The following is a 20,326-nucleotide window of genomic DNA, read 5'->3' as shown; positions in this document are numbered from 1 at the left end:
AAAAAAAAAAAAAAAAAAAAAAAAATATCATGTTGGTATGACCATGGTATACCTAAATAATAGGATGAATATCTTTATGCATATAAGCCTAATTTGTTTATATAATATAGTATTTATGTTAAAGGAAGCAAGTAATTTTGGAGATTTAAGACTGTGCATAAAGAAGCATTAAATAAAGTGCTACAAGTTCCTCTCAAACCAGTGAATTACTAAATTTCTAATAATTATATTATCAAATAAGTATTCATGTAAAATTATGTTTTCATTGCAGGAACACTTTTGAAAACCTGATTTCTAGCTTACTTTAATATAAGCAATCAGGTAGACATTTACCTAAGTAGAGAAGCTGCTATAAATCAATACTTTCTCATGGATACTAATTTGAGCTTCGAAAAACAGTATATTCAAAAGATGCTTTTATTTGGAAAGTAGGTTTTCAAGTTACTTGAAGGATAGTTGGTTTGTTGGGAAAAGTGAACAGAAAGCTATAGCAGAAATAATGCTGAGACGATTGGTATTCCAGATGCTTATTAACTTAAAAAGGCACAAGCGTTAGATTAACAGTTTCTGGGCCCTTTGCCAGAGATCTGTTTCCACTGTAGAAAATAGTGGGTCATGCTTGATCCATTATCTGTCTTAAACCAGATTCAGGAGGCAGACCTAGAGTCATAGTGAGGAGTCCAGCTAACCAGTTCAGCCTCACGGAGGCTCGAAGTATATAAACTAAAACATTCCATAGCCTTGCACGAACATGCTCTTCAGACACCTGACGACAGTTTCCGGGGCTTCCTTGGACAAACTTTCCAGCTCTCAAGTCCTGGAGTCAGTCATTAGGATGCCTGTGGGGTACGTGGACAGTGGGCGGGGTAAAGAGAAGAGCACTTTTGAGGAGAGCAGGTTTGGGAACATGTATTGCAAAGGGTTGGCACAGAGAGAGGTAAAAGTCCTGAAGGTGAAAGCTGGGAAGCCTGGGATGCTGAGATGCACTTTTGTGACATGATTTTACATTTCTATTGATTTTCGTACTATTTATCGAGAGCATGGTAGAAATAACAGGGAAGAGAAATAAATGGTCATCATGTTGTGATTTGTTTATGTATATTTTTTTAAAGTGACAGGGTCTCGCTCTGCCAGCCAGACTGGAGTGCAGTAGCACGGTCATAGCTTACTGTAACCTTGAACTCCTCAAATGGTCCTTCTGCCTCAGCCTCCTGAGTAGCTGGGACTACACCAGCTAATTAATTTTTTTTTTTTTCAATAGAGACAGAGTCTCGCTATATTTCCTAGGCTGCTCTTGAACTCTTGGCCTCAAGTGATCCTCCTCTCTCAGTCTCCTATTATGACATTTAGAAAAAGTAATTTCTTCAAATCAATTTGGTTTTCCACTTTGTAAAATGAAGAGAGAAGGCTGGGTGCGGTGGCTCACGCCTGTAATCCCAGCACTTTGGGAGGCCGAGGCGGGCAGATCACAAGGTCAGGAGATTGAGACCATCCTGGCTAACACGGTGAAACCCCATCTCTACTAAAAACACAAAGAAATTAGCCGGGCGTGGTGACGGGCGCTTGTTGTCCCAGCTACTGGGGAGGCTGAGGCAGGAGAATGGTGTGAACCCAGGAGGCGGAGCTTGCAGTGAGCCAGGATCGCCCACTGCACTCCAGCCTGGGCGACAGAGCGAGACTCAGTCTCAAAAAAAAAAAAAAAAGAAGCAATGAAGAGAGAAGGTAACTGATGAGAGCTTGCAGTGACATCCGTTATTTCAGATGCAACCATAAGGAAGCTTTTCTAATCAACGGCCTTCCTTTCTTCTTTGTACTGTTTACAGGGTTCTTAACACAAACTGCCTTAGGTTATAAACATTTATGCATGTGTCTTATCTTTCTAATTAGACTCAGTCTTTCCAATTAGCCTCATTGAGAACAGGGTTAAGGGTTAAAAAATAAAAGTGAAAACATTTATGGTGTGATTTAACTCTGTATAGAATACTTTTCATATATATTATTTGGTGTGTTTTAACAATATATTGACTGGGATTTCCAAATGAAAGCTAGAAGAACAAGGTATAGTATTTATGTTTCAAAATTTGATTTAAGATTCACTAGAGTTTAGTTATACTAAAAGTCTGTATTGGTAATAGCTTCATATTTTTATATTGTGTATTTTGGAGTACCAAAAAATATACTTTATGTAATCTCTGAGCCAATGTAACTAAAATTTTAAGAGATTTCTTTAGAGGTAAATTTGAAATCAGTAAATAAACATGGTACGGAAAGTTTTCTGACTTTTAAAATTAAAATTGGAAACTTGGTGGAAGATTTTAAAACTTTACGTTAATCAAAGTTGTATCTGTAAATGATTAATAAACACTCAAGTAGGTTCCCAAAGCAAAGACAGGCGTCCTGTGACCCACTACTCTCCCCCACACTTGATTGACTCTCTCTAGAGTCAACCACATTTACGTATTTAAAAGTTTCTTTTGGTATTTGCTGCTGTGTTTTTAAATAACTTCATCTATCTTAACTTTTCAGCTTTGGATTTTGAGAACTGACTTCCCGCCCTGGTTGAGGACTCAGCTTTCTAACTGTTGCCTTCCTCATGCACATGTGCTTCCCTCCCCTCATCCTCTTGGTGTTTTCTATCACCTTGTAAAGAAATCAGTAGTCTATGTTTACATTTTTATGACTATGTAAATATTATTCATGGATGACCTATCTGGTGTACTATGATTGCATTTCCTTTTGTTTTCTCTGTAGTTAATAATCATCTCTTTTTTCCATTGGCTTACTTCTCTATATTCCTATTACCAATTTGCGGCCAGAATTATAAATCTCTTTTCAGTACATTCCAACACGCTGTGTATTCTATTGGTTTGGAACCTCCTGCACCTTCTGTTCTTAATCTCCAGTTTGTCCTGGTTAATCACTGTAACTGCTGCACACTGTCATCCGATGGCTTCCTTCATTGTCATCTTGCAGGTTTCATCTGTCATTTTCCTGTGTTGAGTGCTCGTTTTCTGGTGTCGTGTCTTCCAGTTTTCTTGGTTTATTCTCTGTTTTGGTGGAGCTGCGTTGGAAAGGGAGCAGAGATTTGCTGAGGCTTTGCATCTCCACAAATGCCATTATTCTCTCATATGTGATTACTATTTTAGCTAGGGATGTAATTCCAGGTTGGAAGTAATTTGGAGTAAAAATTTGATGGTACTGCTTTACTGACTTGTAGCTTCCAATGTTGTGTTTGAGAAGTCTGATGCTTTTTTGTTGTTGTTGTTATTTGTTTGTTCCCTCACTGTGACCTGATTCCTCTCTGAAGATTTTAGGTTTTGTTTTTGCCCCTACGTTCTAAAATTTCACAGCGTTGGCGTTGATGTAGGCCTTTTGTAACCATTGTGCTAGGTGGGTCATATATGATCAAGAAACCAGTGTCCTTCAGATTCAGTTTAGGGAAATTTTCTTGCACTAGTACTTTGATAATATTTTTCTCTTTGTATTTACTTCGTTCTCTCGGGAACTCATGCAAGTCAGCTATTAGACCTCCTAGATTGGTTGTTCACTTTCCCTATCTTTTCCCTTCTTACTCTTTGGGAAATTTTGTAAACTTGATTTTTTAATTTGTCAGTAGATCATTTCTGCCATCATATTGTTCATTTCCAGGAATTTTTAAATTCTTTCCTCCAAATATTTATGTATGTATTTATTTACCTCCCCTCCCCTCCTCTCCTGTCTCTTCCCCTCCCCTCTTCATCTCACAGGGTGCTCTGTCACCCAGGCTGGAGTGCAGTGGTGCAGTTACAGCTCACTGCAGCCCTGACCTGACCTCCCAGGCTCAAGTGATCCTCCCACCTCATCCTCCTGAGTAGCTGGGACCACAAGCATGCACCACCATGCCTGCCTAATTTTTAAATTTCTTTGTTTTTGTGGAGGTGGGGTCTTGTTATGTTGCCCAGGCTGGTCTGAAACTCAGGCTTAAGCAATCTTCCTGCCTTGGCCTCCCAAAGTGTTGGGATTTCACACGTGAGCCACCGTGCCTGGCCATGTATTTCTATTTTGATGGTAACCTGTTCTGTCTCTCTGAAGATGCTAATTGAAGTTTTCTTCAGTATCTCTGAAGAAATGAATTCTTCAGTTTTATTTTTTCAGTGTTGTTTTAGTTTCTGCTTTCATTCTGGGGGACTAGTATTCTTAGCTTTTGCATTTGAGATAAGTAATACCAACCATTCTGGTTCTTCACTCCTTCCAGACACAGGAGACAGGGTTAACTTCCCTGCCTCCGTGTGACTTGTTTTGGCCAGTGGATTGCAAACAGAAGTGATGTGCACATCTCCCCTACTTGGGTGATTGATGCTTGTGTCGAGATTGGAGATGCCACAAGCACCCAAGATGCAGTCTGGAATGCTGCACACTGTGGGGGCCAGCTGCCCAGGGATTCGTCCAGAGCCACTTTGGACTGGGCTTGAATGGGAAGTAAATGTTTGTTGTTTTTAACCACTGAGACTTTGGTATTATTTTTTATTGCAGCGTTATCTAGCCTGTCCTGACTGAGACAGCTCTCAGTCATATTTAAGAATGAGGCACAAAAAGCTGTTTGGAAGCTCTCTACTAGTGGGTGGGGTAGTCATGTGGCAGTGATCTGGCTCAGCGTTTCCGTTAAGGCACTCCCAGATGTTCATGTCAGTAGCTCTTTTCTCTTGGTCTGGTTAGTTTTCCCAGGAAAACCCTCCAGTTCTCCCGCCTGACATATATAAGCCCAGCTCCTGGGCTCTGGAAACTGAGTAATGGAAGTAGGGCTTGGGACGCTTGCTGTTCAGTGTGTGCACACTCTCTTATGCTCCCTCTTTTTAATAAGATACTCCTTTCAGCAGTCCCAGCCACCTGGAAGTCCACAGCCCATCTGATTAAGTCTTTCTAGAGAATAAACCTTCTGTTTCTGTGCAGGTTGGGCAAAGGCAGGCGGCGGGTCTGACTGCTTCTTAACAGACTTCTAGCGAGTCCTCCATGGTCACACCCTCTGTCTGAAGTCTTTGGTGCTGGAATTCCTGAGCCATTTCAGGCTTTTGCAGTATGAATTGATCTGCTGCTGGGCTTTCTCTGTTACTAACCTAGGCTTTCTGTTTTTCACATCTGCTGAATCACTTACTACACTGCAATTTGCTCCCCACTGTCCCAATTTTTGTTGTTCTCATCCACTGACTTTCCCATTGTCCTTTTGTGTTTATGCCTTTTTAAAAATCCCCTTTCTGCTATTTTCTAGAGGGAATGTAGGTAAGCACATATATTAAATCTACGTAGTGTTTACCGGAAGTTCTTTAATAATGAATTTTATCCTCCCCAATTTTTATTTTGAAAAGTTTTAAACATAAGAAAAAATGAAAACAGTAGAATGGACACCAATATATATATCCTGCTCTTAGATCTGACAATTAACTTTTTGCCAATTTTATCTCCTTCTCCTCCTCCTCCTCCTCCTCCTCCTCCTCCTCTCTGTGCTCTCTTTCTCTCTCTCTATAATATTCTACAAGTATATATGGTATATGTAAGATAAATATATCTATGTCTATATTTTCTCTCTTGCTGTAACATTTGAAGGTAAGGTACAGATATTATGACCCTTCACTCCTAAATAGTTCGGCATACATTTCCCAGTATATATGGTATATGTAAGGTAAATATTATTTATGTCTGTATTTTCTCTCTTAGTGTAACATTTGACAGTAAAGTACAGACAGCTGTTATGACCCTTCACTCCTAAATAGTTCAGCATACATTTCCCAGGAACAAAAATATTCTCTTACAGGACTATAATTTATCATACCTATGGAAATTTAAAAAAATAGTTCCATAACATCATCTAACATCTAGCATATCTAACATCATCTAACATCTAGCATATCTAACATCATCTAACATCTAACATAAATTGTGTAGTTTCAAAATTTCTTATTTATTTATTTATTTATGTTTTTGTTTTTGTTTTTGAAACAGTGTCTCTGTTGCCCAGGCTGGAGTGCAGTGGTGTGATCTTGGCTCACTGTAGCCATGATCTCTTGAGCTCAGATGATCCTCCCACCTCAGCCTCCCAAGTAGCTGGAATCACAGGCACACGCCACCACACCCGGTTAATTTTTTGTAGAGATAGGGTTGTGTCATGTTGTCCAGGCTGATCCCAAACTCCTGAGCTCAAATGATCTGCCCATGTCAGCCTCCCAAAGTGCTGGGTTTACAGGTGTGAGCCACCATGCCTAGCCTCAAAAATTCTCTTGTAACTTTTTTTCCCTTAAAAATTGCGATCCCGTCGTGGTAAACATGCTGCAACTGGTTCTCTTTTGGACTAGAACAATTCCTCAAAGCATCGTTTTTTGTACTTGATTTTTTGCTTTTAATTAATCTTGAACAGAACTAGCACCTATAGAAAAGGATAAATAAAGACGAGTCCCTGATAAGGAGATGTCTGTGAAAGCATTGGGAAACAGCACATTTTGTTTTTTAATGGTTTGTTTTTCTAACCCAGGTGCTACTAATCTAAAACTTAGCCAAGCAATGCTTTGCACATTCAGTTAAAATAAAGAAGCAGTATTTGTCTTCACTGTGATGAAGAACTATATTTAGAGTTTCCCCAGCCCACCCCACTTCACCTTGCATACTTTGCCAGCATTCAGCCTCATGACTTATGTTTGCTTCAAATTGAATTTGAGTCTAAGTTCAAAGGGCATGGGTTTTTGTTTATGACTAAGGGCTGATCTCTGAAGTTAGTATAGTTATCAAACATTCCTCACATTCCATATGTCTAATTTTTAGTGCTTGGAGGATCTGGTGCTATGCCAGAGGAACATAGAGGCTAGAGAGCACACGGAAATACCACCGAAGAAAGTCTCCGTGTAAGCTATAAAAATTCAATCGTATGTTTAAATAGCAAAGCAAATAGTAGGTATGGGATTGATTTGTGGCATGTTAGTACCATTCTTTAGGCTGCTTAGGAACATTTCTTAGTTTTCTGTTGATTCTTGAAATTCCAGCCCTAGAACTTAAAAAAATCTGTGATTCTTTCAGTTTGTCTTTTAATTGTACTCAGGGACAGGATGAGGAGTTTTTTTAATTTTTTTATTTTTATTTATTTTTTTGAGACACAGTCTCACTCTGTCGCCCAGGCTAGAGTGCAGTGGCGCAATCTTGGCTCACTGCAACCTCCACCTCCCAGGTTCAAGCGATTCTCCTGCCTCAGCCTCCTGAGTAGCTGGGATTACAGGCACCAGCCACCACGCCCGGCTTATTTTTGTAGTTTTAGTAGAGACGGGGTTTCACCATGTTGGCCAGGCTGGTCTTAAACTCCTGACCTCAGGTGATCCACCCACCTCGGTTCACCAAAGCGCTAGGGTTACAGCCGTGAGTCACCAGGCCCAGCCCTTTTATTTTTAGTTTTATACTTTTTAATTTTTTTGAACCACTCAGACTTCATCCTTTCCTTCTTACTCTCACAGGGGAAGAGAAGAATGATCATCAGTGGCAAATGGCAGCTGCAGCCAAGCAACACCAGCCTCATACTCAGGGCAGAACGCCGTGCCCTCCTCGTGGAGGAGTTTTTCAATGCTGCAAAACAAATACTTGCAAAAGCTAAGCGTGACTTAGTGTATGGTCGAAGGGGTCACCATTGCAGATGTGGTGGTCACCAGAAGATAGGTTCATTGAACACATGATGAATGAGCAGCAGTCACTGTTCTAGCCACTAAGGACTACAGTGGTAGACAAAATAAGTCATGGGGAGGTAGGAAGGAGGACTAGAGCAATAAAGGAGATAAATTCAGACATGGTAATAGCATTAAAGAGAGAAACTGTATGACATAATAGAGAGTGAGTACTTTAGATAGACTCATGCATTGGTCAGCTCTGCTGGGGTCATAAGCAACCTGTAAGTATGTGACTTCCACGGGTGTCTTCTTCTAGCTCGTGTTATGTCGTCAACTAGAGAATAAAGTGAAATCATGTAAGTCAAAAATCTCAAGGCTGAGGATCATGAATGATCTGTGAAATCGTTTGGTCACTAAAAATGTGTTTAGAAAAAAATGCAAATTGGTCTTGGTGAAATGTATGCATAACACAAAAGAGTCAGATTATGACAATAAAAATAGAACCTTTGTAAATTTAATAGAAAACAATTTAATACAAAGAAATCAAAGAAGGAAATTGTAGGACCTTTGGTCAGAAGCTCCTTTGGTGTTTAACAAGGTTCAAGAGTAAATAAGGATGTTTCCTTTTCTTAATAAAGACATTATATATACAAAAAGTAGAAACAGACTGTAATAAAAACTTGAATCTGAGTTTAAAATGCCTTAGATGATGTTAGGAAAAAAAAAGAGTAACATTTATGAACATGGGCATACATTTTTTGGATGTCTGTAAATAGTCATCTTTGAATTGTTAAGCATGCTTTCTGGTATGTGCTTTTTCTCTGGCCTAAAAAGCTACAGGGGCACCGAGATTGACTGACTGACTCGTTTACCTTCCTAATGCTGTTTTAGGAAGCAGTTAGACTTGGTTTAATTGTCCAGTAATCTGGCCAGATGCCTCCGTGATCTTCACATTCTGGAAGGCCCGTGCTTAACTGAATTTCTTCTTCACTTGAGGACCCTGGAAGATCACTGAGAGTCAATGCTGGGTGACTCCATGTAGGTCAATTATGTAGAGATCCCTTAGTTAAAGACCAGGCCCTACTAATAGCATCACTATAGCATTAGGACATTGGTTCAGTTAAATCCCACAGAACCTCAATGTTCATGTGGCCAAACTAACATACTTTCTTCTTGGAGTTTATCCAAGCAAGATTAAGAGCTGAGATATACTGAAGTAACACCAACTTCACATTATGAACATTTTGAAATTTATTGTGAAATTCATTTATTTTGTCTCTAAATGTAACAATAGCTGTAGACTACAAAAAAAGCTAAAATCAGGGCCAGACATAGTAGCTGATGCCTATAATTTCAACTCTTTGGGATGCCAGTGTGGGAGGATCACTTGAGCCCAGGAGTTTACGACCAGCCTGGGCAACACAGTGAGACCCCGTTTCTTAAAAAAAAAAAAAAAAATTTTAAAACTTAGCCTGGCATAGTGGCACATACCTGTAATTCCTAGCTTACTCTTGAAGCTGAGGCAGGGGGATCACTTGAGCCCAGGAGTTCGAGGCTGCAGCAAGCTATGATTATGCCACTGCACTCCAACCTGGGCAGTAGAGCAAGACCCTAAAGTCCCTGAAGTCTTCCTGTGCTGCCCAGAATATCTTAAAAAAAAAAAAAAAAAAAAACAAGGTAAAAATCAGAGGATGGAACTGAAGCACCAGATACTTCCTCACAAGCTATTAAGGCTGAGTTAGTTCTTATAACTCTCCCCTGACAGCAGCTGTGCCAGGGCGCTTGCTGCATGGAAGCTAGGACTCAGTCTGATCTAGCTGAGCCCTCCCTTCGGAAGCAGCAGGCTGCAGGGCACATAACCGAGAACAACAGGTTAAGGCTAAGGCACCATGGCCCGAAGTCCCCTTAATGCAGGAGCTGCATAGCAGGCGGTGCTTTCCGAGGTTAACTTTATGAATCTGTGTCTGAGTAAAATAATTGTCAGTATCTAAGTTAGGGCTCATTCAAGGATATTCAATACAGTGTTGTTTTGGATACAATTAAAATGGCTATCATCAGTACCGGACTATACTGGAAAGGCTAAACTGTGTTCTAAGCTTATTATAAAAGATGCTCCCGTGACAGAAAATAAAATTTTTTAAAAAATTACTATAAAAAATAAGGTAGCAACATGAAAAGTCTCATAAATTATGTTGCTGAATGAGAAAAATGAACTTCAGAACGATGTGCACAGTATATTATATTTTCTAGGCTGTATGTAGAGAAGGGCCTGCAAGAACACGTACTGCCCCGGTGGTTGTGGACACTTCTGAAGAGAGGAGTGTGAGAACTGGAATGAGAGCTGGTGCTCAAAGAGACTTAGCATTATCCACTGTATTTTAATATTTTACAAGCAGGGTATATTCATGTATTTTTTTAACTAAAATCTTGTATTAAAAGTAAGATTTTTTTTAATACTTTATGTTCTAGGGTACATGTGCACAACGTGCAGGTTTGTTACGTATGTATACATGTGCCATGTTGGTGTGCTGCACCCATTAACTCATCATTTACATTAGGTGTATATCCTAATGCTATCCCTCCCACACAGACCCCGGTGTGTGATGTTCCCCTTCCTGTGTCCAAGTGATCCCATTGTTCAGTTCCCACCTATGAGTGAGAACATGTGGTGTTTGATTTTCTGTTCTTGCGGTAGTTTGCTGAGAATGATGGTTTCCAGCTGCATCCATGTCCCTACAAAGGACATGAACTCATCCTTTTTTATGGCTGCATAGTATTCCATGGTGTATATGTGCCACATTTTCTTAATCCAGTCTGTCATTGATGGACATTTGGGTTGATTCCAAGTCTTTGCTATTGTGAATAGTGCTGCAGTAAACATACGTGTGCATGTGTCTTTAAGATAGCAGCATGGTTTATAATCCTTTGGGTATATACCCAGTAATGGGATGGCTGGGTCAAATCGTATTTCTAGTTCTAGATCCTTGAGGAATCACCACACACTCTTCCACAATGGTTGAACTAGTTTACAGTCCCACCAGCAGTGTAAAAGTGTTCCTATTTCTCCACGTCCTCTCCAGCACCTGTTGTTTCCTGAGTTTTTAATGATCACCATTCTAACTGGTGTAAGACGGTATCTCATTGTGGTTTTGATTTGCATTTCTCTGATGGCGAATGATGATGAACATTTTTTCATGTGTCTGTTGGCTGTATGTATGTCTTCTTTTGAGAAGTGTCTGTTCATATCCTTTGCCCACTTTTTGATGGGGTTGTTTGTTTTTTTCTTGTAAATTTGTTTGAGTTCTTTGTAGGTTCTGAATATTAGCCCTTTGTCAGATGAGTAGACCGCAAAAATTTTCTCCCATTCTGTAGGTTGCCTGTTCACTCTGATGATAGTTTCTTTTGCTGTGCAGAACCTCTTTAGTTTAATTAGATCCCATTTGTCAATTTTGGCTTGTATTGCCCTTGCTTTTGGTGTTTTAGACATGAAGTCCTTGTCCATGCCTATGTCCTGAATGGTATTGCCTAGGGTTTCTTCTAGGGTTTTTATGGTTTTAGGTCTAACATTTAAGTGTCTAATCCATCTTGAATTAATTTTTGTATAAGGTGTAAGGAAGGGATCCAGCTTCAGCTTTCTACTTATGGCTAGCCAGTTTTCCCAGCACCATATGTTAAATAGGAAATCCTTTTCCCATTTCTTGTTTTTGTCAGGTTTGTCAAAGATCAGAGGGTTGTAGATGTGTGGTATTATTTCTGAGGGCTCTGTTCTGTTCCATTGGTCTATATCTCTGTTTTGGTACCAGTACCATGCTGTTTTGGTTACTGTAGGCTTGTAGTATAGTTTGAAGTCAGGTAGCATGATGCCTCCAGCTTTGTTCTTTTGGCTTAGGATTGTCTTGGCAATGCAGGCTCTTTTTTGGTTCCATATGAACTTTAAAGTAGTTTTTTTCAATTCTGTGAAGAAAGTCATTGGTAGCTTAATGGGGATGGCATTGAATCTATAAATTACCTTGAGCAGTATGGCTATTTTCACGATATTGATTCTTCCTATCCATGAGCATGGAATGTTCTTCCATTTGTTTGCGTCCTCTTTTATTTCACTGAGCAGTGGTTTGTAGTTCTCCTTGAAGAGGTCCTTCACATCCCTTGTAAGTTGGATTCCTAGGTATTTTATTCTCTTTGAAGCAATTGTAAATGGGAGTTCATTCATTATTTGGCTCTCTGTTTTTCTCTTATTGGTATATAAGAATGCTTGTGATTTTTGCACATTGATTTTGAATCCTCCCTAACTCATTTTATGAGGCCAACATCATCCTGATACCAAAGCCTGGCAGAGACACAACAAAAAAAGAGAATTTTAGACCAATATCCCTGATGAATATCGATGAAAAAATCCTCAATAAAATACTGGCAAACCAAATCCAGCAGCACATCAAAAAGCTTATCCACCACGATCAAGTGGGCTTCATCCCTGGGATGCAAGTCTGGTTCAGCATACAAAAATCAATAAACGTAATCCAGCATATAAACAGAACCAAAGACAAAAACCACATGATTATCTCAATAGATGCAGAAAAGGCCTTTGACAAAATTCAACAGCCCTTCATGCTAAAAACTCTCAATAAATTTGGTATTGATGGAACGTATCTCAAAATAATAAGAGCTATTTATGACAAACCCACAGCCAATATCATACTGAATGGGCAAAAACTGGAAGCATTCCCCTTGAAAACTAGCACAAGACAGGGATGCCTTCTCTCATCACTCCTGTTCAACGTAGTGTTGGAAGTTCTGGCCAGGGCAATCAGGCAAGAGAAGGAAATAAAGGGTATTCAGTTAGGAAAAGAGGAAGTCAAATTGTCCCTGTTTGCAGATGACACGATTGTATATTTAGAAAACCCCGTTGTCTCAGCCCAAAATCTCCTTAAGCTGATAAGTAACTTCAGCAAAAGTAAGATTTTAAAAATTATTTTCAAAAGACCACCAGCTGCTGTGTGGAGAATGGGTTATAGAGGGATGAGAGTGGAAATGTAACAACTAGTTAGGAAGTTAATCTGGGCAAGAGAAGCTAATAGGTTGGATTAGAGAGGTGGTGGTGGAGAAAAATGTTGTAAATGAGGCTGTGTTCTGGAGGGTGAACCTGCAGGATGTTGATGGAGAGGGAGGCATCAAGGATGACCTCCTCCTGGGTTGTGACGGGAGCATCTGGGTTGATAATGGTACCATTTTCCAAACCGAGGTAATTTGGGGGAGGAATGGGACTGGGGAAGTGGTCGTGAGGGGGAAGTTAAGAGTTGTTTTTTATGAGTTGTTTGATATGGCCATTAGATACATTGCTGTAGAATGATCAAGGAGATGCTCTCTGATCAATCTGGACCTCTGAGGGAATGTCTGCCTGGAAATTGCTCACTCACTGTTTTCTCTGACAAACATTGAACACTATGTAGCATGTATGTGCTTGGCATGCAGAGATGAATAAACCACTAGGAACCCGGTGAACTGAACAGAGAAGTCAACTAAAAAATGTAAACAGTGTGAACTATTTGAATAGGAAAATACTTCCAAAGCTTAACAGTGTCACTAAATAGTGACAGCTTTGGGAACGTGATGTCTTGCCCAAGAAGATGATGTTTGAATTAATTTTTAAGGACATTGAATCTTAGAAGAAGACAACTATTGAAGTGTAAAACTGTAAAAGGGGCAGGATGGTGGAAAAGTGGAGGGAGAGAAGATGTTCCAGGTGGAGAGAACTGCACGTATAAAAGATATTTTTACTACCTGTGTGTCAGGCCTGCTGGCTTCTTCTTGACCTCTCCTGGGCTTCTTTTGGTAGATTTTTTAGTAGTTGGTGTCATAGGCATCTGCAACGCGGATGTCCTGCCTCTGAACTGTGAATTAGTAATTCTGTGCTTTGCCATCTTCTCTCATGATTTCCTTGTATTCATGAGGAAATGTAACAAGATGTTGCTGGTACTAGCTGACATTTCTTTCTTCTTAGATGTTTAGTACTCGTAGAATACTGTGCCTGTAACTCATGCCAACCATGTTCTGAAACCTGGCCAGTCCCACCAAGCTTGAAGTCTATTTATTTATTTATTTATTTATTTATTTATTTTGCCTCTCAAAAGCTAGACTGGGATGCAAACATTTATAGCAACATCATTCATAGTAGCTAGAAGTGGAAACAATCGATCTGTAAACTGGTAAATGGATAAACAAAATGTGGTATCTGTGCAGTGGAATACCATTCAGCAATAAAAAGAATGAATTCTTAATGCATGCTATATAATAACATTATATATCTTGAAAACATTTTGCCAAATGGTAGAAGCTAGACACAAGAAACCACAAATTGTGTGATGTTATGTGCAATTCCAGAAAGGGCAAATCTGTAGGGACAGGAAGCAGATGAGTGGCTGCCTGGGGCTGGGACAGGGAGATTTCCCACAACTTGAAAAGACTTACATGAACTACCTAGTCTACAGATGTTGAAAAATATTAAGAAAAACCTATGGCACGAACGCATAAAATATATGTAGATACTAGACTGTTTTATTGTGTACTGCCATAAAATATACACACCATTATAAGACATTAAAATTTATCAGAACTTATGCACACATTACAGACTGTACATGATGCCATTTGCAGTTGAGAGAAATGTAAACAACTGTGAAGAGGCAGTGTTAAATCATAACTGCATATAATTAACTATAATACATACAATACTCTGTAATGATTGCAAAGCCACCTTCTGTTGTTATGGTGAGCTCAAACGTGGGGAGCATCAGCTCAAACGTGGGGAGCGTCCACTCAAAGTGCCCTGTGATGCTAATCATCTCTGCGTGAGCAGTTCCTCTCTCTGGTAAATTGCATATCACAGTCAAAAGTGATTTCTCACAGTTCTCAAGTATTTCTCGTATTTAGTGCAGTCCCGCAAACCTTGAGTACACCATGGGACCCATACAAAGTGCCACTTGTGAAGCTGGAAGTGCTCCCAAGAAGTGGAAAAAAGTAATGACCTTACAAGAAAACGTTGAATTGCTTGATATCTATGATAGATTGAGGACTGCAGCTTAGGTTTCCACCATTTCAGATGGACAATTCATGGTGTATAAACAGATAACCTAAACTTAAAACATCAATAAATACAGTACTGTAAATGCATTTCTTTTTTTTTTTTTTTATGGTTTTCTTAATGACTTTTTCTTTTCTCCAGTTTAATTTATTTTAAGGATACAGTTTATAATACAGTGTACAAAATATGTTACTTGACTGTTTCTGTATTGGTGAGGCTTCTGGTCAACAGTAGGCAATTAGTAATTAGGTTTAAAGGGAGTCAAAAGTTACACGAGAATTTTCAACTGTGCAAGGAGTTGGCATCTCTAACCCCTGCATTGTTCATAAGTCAACTGTACGTAAGTTTATACATGGACTGAAAAAATACCGAAGTATTGGAATAGATGTCACTCTACAGGAAAGTGAAGCAAGGACTTTAATAACAGTGTATTTTGTTATTTTCTGTATTCTTCACAATGAGAATCTAATAACTGTACAAAATGTGTATTTTTAAGTCAACATTGAAAATTATAGTATATGTAGAGTTTAGTTTGATAACAAAATATGATGTATATTTTGTACATAGTATTATATCTACATGTGTCTATATTTATTTAAAAAACCTAGCCTAGAGTGAAACACGTCACATTGTTGACTGGGGTTACTCCTATGTGGAGAGGTTACAGAGATTTTTTAAAGTCCTCTCAGTTTCTTAAGTTTTGATAAAAATAGTATAGGTATATTTTAATCATTTAACCTCTTCAAAAGGGAAGTTGTGACCCTTCAGAAAGGTGTGTGCCATGTGTCATTTCTTTGTTTTTCTGACTGGAGCTCATTCTCCAGACTGAATACTCAAGCCTCTTCTAGTCTTCGTCCACGAGCAATTATTGTCCACCATGAAATTTACTGGCTGTGTGTTGAACTACAGGTAGGGAATTGAGGCAGCCTTGGTGGATTTCTGTTATTTGTTTGGACCATAATCCTTTTTAAGTTCTCTGCCTCTCTCAAACACTCCTACCTTCTTTGCTGGCATAGCCACTTAAAATTTCAGACCATTTTTCAAAACCAGATAATCTGACAAGCAAACATTACTTGGCACTTAGGAGAGAAAAAGAGATTCAGGTTAAAGTGTTTGACCACTTTGTTTTCTTCCATGGCATAAAAATACTTTAAAAACTTGCTGAATTATTGAAACACATGAGATAAATTCTGTTATGTCTTTGTCACTTAAGTCTGTTTTCTGTTGAGATATTCATTGTGATACATAATGTAATGATAACAAAACTAAATCACAAGACCAAATACTTTGATGCAGCATTGAAAGATTTTCTTGCGTCTTGTTCTGTTGTCAGGAAACATATGTATCAACTAACACCTTAATACCAGCCTTCATATTGTTATTTGAATAAATGCACATACTATCACTTCTGTGTAAATAGAACATTTTTGAAAGAATAAATTACAACCCTTTCATGATATAGTGGACGTTTTCTTTCTGCCTGCCTTCCTGCCCTTCTTCCATTCTGTCAACATTTATCATGTGTCGACTGTGTATGAGATAAGCATTAGGCATTGTGCTAGAGAGCGAGAAGAAGGCAGGGTCCCTGCCTTTGAGAAGCTCATGGTTTAGGCTGGAGACTGAGTCTGAGTGTAGTAACATGCCTTAGGTGGCAGCTGATCCTTGTGGATGTGGGACAAGATTCTTGCAACACAATCAAGAATAGTATTTCTAGGTTAAATGGAATTAACATTTTTAAAAATTTAAATATTTTTATTCCAAGTGCTGGGGTACATATGCGGTAATGTCCAGGTTTGTCACATAGGTAAATGTGTGTCATGATGGCTTGCTGCACCTGTCACCTCATCATCTAGGTATTAAACACAGCAGGCATTAGCTGTTTTCCCTAAGGGTCTCCCTTCTCCAACCTGGAATCAACATTTTAATGGTTTTTTAACATTGCCAAATTGTTTCTTAAAAGGACTGTATCGAGTTACAAAGTCACCAGCAATGAATGAAAGTAGCTGATGTCCCACATCCTCACTAGAGTGAGTTTCATCACTAAGACAAAGCAAAACAGCCTGAAGCCGTGACTCATACCTGTAATCTCCACACTTTGGGAGGCCAACGAGGGCAGATCACTTGAGCTCAGGAGTTTGAGACCATCCTGGGCATCAGACCTCATGTCTACAAAGGAGAAAAAAGAAATTTAGCCAGGCGTGTTGGTGTGTACCTATAGTTCCAGCTCCTTGGGAGGCTAAGGTGTTAGAATGGCTTCAGCCTGGGAGGTTGAGGCTGTAGTGAGCTGAGCCATGATCACCACTGCACTCCAGCCTGGGTGTCAGTGAGACCCTGTCTCAAAAAAAAAAAAAAAAAAAAAGACATAAACTTGATATTTTAATAGGCTTAAATTTTAGCCTCATTGTTTTATTGTATTTGGCATTTGTTTTTATTATTAGTGATGTTTAACATTTTCCCATGTGTTTTACTATCTTTTGTGAAAATATTCACTTAAAGTCTTGACATTATTACATACTTGCTACTCCTTTTGAAAACCAACTTACTGAAGTGAAATTCACCTAATGTAAATTAACCATTTAAAATGATCAATTCAATGGCATTAAGTACATTCACAATGTTGTGCAACCAACCCCTATATGTAATTTCAGAACACTTTCATCCCTCCTCCATGGTACCCACTAAGCAGTTTCTATTTGCCCCTTTCCTTGTCACCTGTCAACCACTAACCTACTTTCTGTTTGTATGCATTTGTGAACTATTTCGTATAGTGGAATCATACAATAGTGATGTTTTGTACCTGGCTTCTTTCACTCCGCGTAATGTTTTGGAGGGTCATCCATATTGTAGCGTATGTATTTCATTCCTTTTTGTGACTGAATAATATTCCATTTCCTGTATATACCACAATTTTTTATCCATTCACCTGTTGATGGGAATTTGGGCTCTTTCCATCTTTTGGCTGTTATGAATAATGCTGCTGTTATCATGCACACACGTATTTATTCGAGTACCTGTTTTCACTTCCTTTAGAAGTAGACCTAGAAGTCGTAGTGTGGGATCATATGGTAATTCCATTTTAACTTTTTGAGGAATTGCTAAACCATTTTCTACAGAGGCTGCACCATTTTACGTTCCCACGCACAATGTACAGGGTTCCCGTTTCTCCACATCCTTGTCAATACTCATGTCTTGTGTGTGTGTTTTTTTCATAATAGCCGAAATAGTGGGTGTGAACTGGTGCTTCACTGTGGTTTTGATCTGCATTTCCGTAATAACTAATGATGTTGAGTACTGTTACTATTTGTATGTAAGTGAGAAAATAAAGGAAAAAGAAAGCCTTGCTCTTGAAGTTATTTTCAAATTAGTTTAGTATCCTTTGAAGAAAGGAAATGTTTACTTAAAATTAAATGAAGTGTCCTACTATTCCGAATAGGAGGGCTGTTAAGCCATTAAGTCTGTTTAAATATTTCATCGTTTTCATAACAGAGATACTTGTAAAGCCTCCAGGTTTGTTTTTAACTTGAGCTTGTTTTCCCTTTTTCGGTCACCTGGTTGGGTTAGGGATCCAACCTGATTTATGCCTTTTAAACAATAGCACTCAGGGTGAACTTCTGGTCCCTGAAGTTTACCAATCAGTATTACCTCAGAACTTAGAGATGTGAATCCTCAGGTCCTTCCCAAATCTACTGAGTCGGAAACTTTTAGGGCGACCCCAACAGTCTGTGTTTTCATACGCCTTTCAGTTGAGTCAGATCCGATGCACGCAGAGGTTTCAGAACCGCTACTGTAAACCAGCATTCTCAGGTTGATTCTGTGATAAACAGCTCTTGTGGGAGGTGTAATCCACAATGTTGGTCTCATTAGCACCAACTTTTTTTAGCTTAAGTAGTCAGACAATGTGAACAATTAACTTGGAATCATATTATAACCTCCTATTTAAGAAAGCATAAAGCATACATTTCTACCTAGAAATTGCAATTCAGTTTACAAATCATGTGAAAAAGAGGAAAGTATTTTTCAAAAGTGACTTTTGATCTTTGGCCAAATAATGAAGTAATTTAAGAGGCACATACCCATGATGTATATTTTTCCTGTTACTTGTATTTTTTCAATTTTTTGGCCCTGCTTTTCATGAGCTATGTTTCCTTTTATTTGTGACTAGACTTTATTTTTTACTTATTCAGAGCCAACATTGTGAAGGTTTTTAGTGCGAAGGCCTATGCAGCAGAGCTTGCAATCACCACTGCCCTATAGTACAAATGTTGACTGGAGGGAGATGTGTGTGTGACCCAAACACATGCTTATTTGAAGAGGAGTGTTTATTTTTTTCCCTGCACAGGCTATTCAAATGTAAAAAGTATATCTACTTTGCAGAGTTTTATGAGGATTTAACTCACACATTGATGTATATTAGAGCATGTGTGGTACATGATAAGCATTCAGTAAGTGTTTTATATTGTTAGTATAATTGCTATATGTGAAATTTGACCTTTTCTTTAACATAGAATATTGTAAGCATTGAAGCTTTTGCACATACCATATCTGGATCCCAAAACCCAACAGCCTGAGCCATGTGCCTTTTCAAAGGCAAATCACCCACAAATACTGTCTTTCAAGAGTGTATTCATGAAGTAACTGTAGGATTAAGTGTTAGGTGGCAGAAGGGAAATTCTATGATAGGGCCTTCTAAAGTCCTCCTGTTTACAGCCTCTCGGTTAGGATGAGGGGATGGTTAAGAATGGTTAGTAAGTGAATGTCAGTAGAAGAGTCAGAAAGTTTGACGAAAAGTTTTTTAGGGTAGTGGGGATTGAATATATTTATAGACTGAAGGAGAAAAAACTAACCATATGCGAAGAGATAAATATCAGATAATAAGAGATGGAATGAGATTGCAGAGTGGAGAAGAGTGGCTGGGGTAAGGGCAGGAGACTGGCAGGCTAGCCTGGAGAGGGGATGTGAAACATGTGGAGAGGAGTGGGGTGTGTGGGTCTGGGGGAGCAGACCTGGGAGACAGCACAGTTGTGTTCAGGTATTTGAAGGTCTGTCATGTGGAGGAGGTATCAAACCAGTTCTCCTTGGTACCAGGCGACAAAACTCATGCCAGCTGTAGGAGGACCAGACCTAGGACCAATAGAGGGGAGAATGTCTGAGGACCCAAGCAGGTGCAAACATGACATGAACTAATCTGAAGAAATGATCCTGTTTAGGCTACCTCGTTATGTTTCCTGCCAGCTCTGTAGCACTGGGTGAATCAGTTAAATCTTGGAGCAACAGTCTCCTTCCTAACCCATTGCACCAGGCTAAGGGCCTTCCTGGCCAAGTCCTAGTGTGACAAATTAGTTATCTGCTTGGCTGTCCTTACCTTGGCTCCCCAGGGCAAGGACCAAGTCCTTTCCTTGTTATATCCCCCCACTGCACACAGACAGGATCTAAAACACAGGACTCTGTGACACATGTTTTATGTTTCACATAAAACACAAAATTCTGGATGTATCACATACAGAATTAAGTCTGTAAAAAATGGGAATGGGGCTGGGCGTAGTGGTTCACGTCTCAGCACTTTGGGAGGCCAAGGCGGGTGGATTACCTGAGGTCAGGAGTTTGAGACCAGCCTGGCCAACATGGTGAAACC

At 39.3% G+C, this 20,326-nt stretch overlaps 1 protein-coding gene and 1 pseudogene across 1 annotated transcript in view; one reads left to right on the top strand and one right to left on the bottom strand.

The window, feature by feature from the left end:
• The window catches only part of WWC2 (WW and C2 domain containing 2), a 209,906-nt gene that overhangs the window by 70,200 nt on the left and 119,380 nt on the right, over positions 1-20,326 (top strand). The window lies entirely within an intron of this gene.
• LOC111548533 lies at positions 7,432-7,615 on the bottom strand (annotated as a pseudogene).

Source organism: Piliocolobus tephrosceles, chromosome 3, assembly GCF_002776525.5.
Source record: "Piliocolobus tephrosceles isolate RC106 chromosome 3, ASM277652v3, whole genome shotgun sequence".
NCBI lineage: Eukaryota > Metazoa > Chordata > Mammalia > Primates > Cercopithecidae > Piliocolobus > Piliocolobus tephrosceles.
This window is presented reverse-complemented; position numbering and strand designations above follow the sequence as displayed.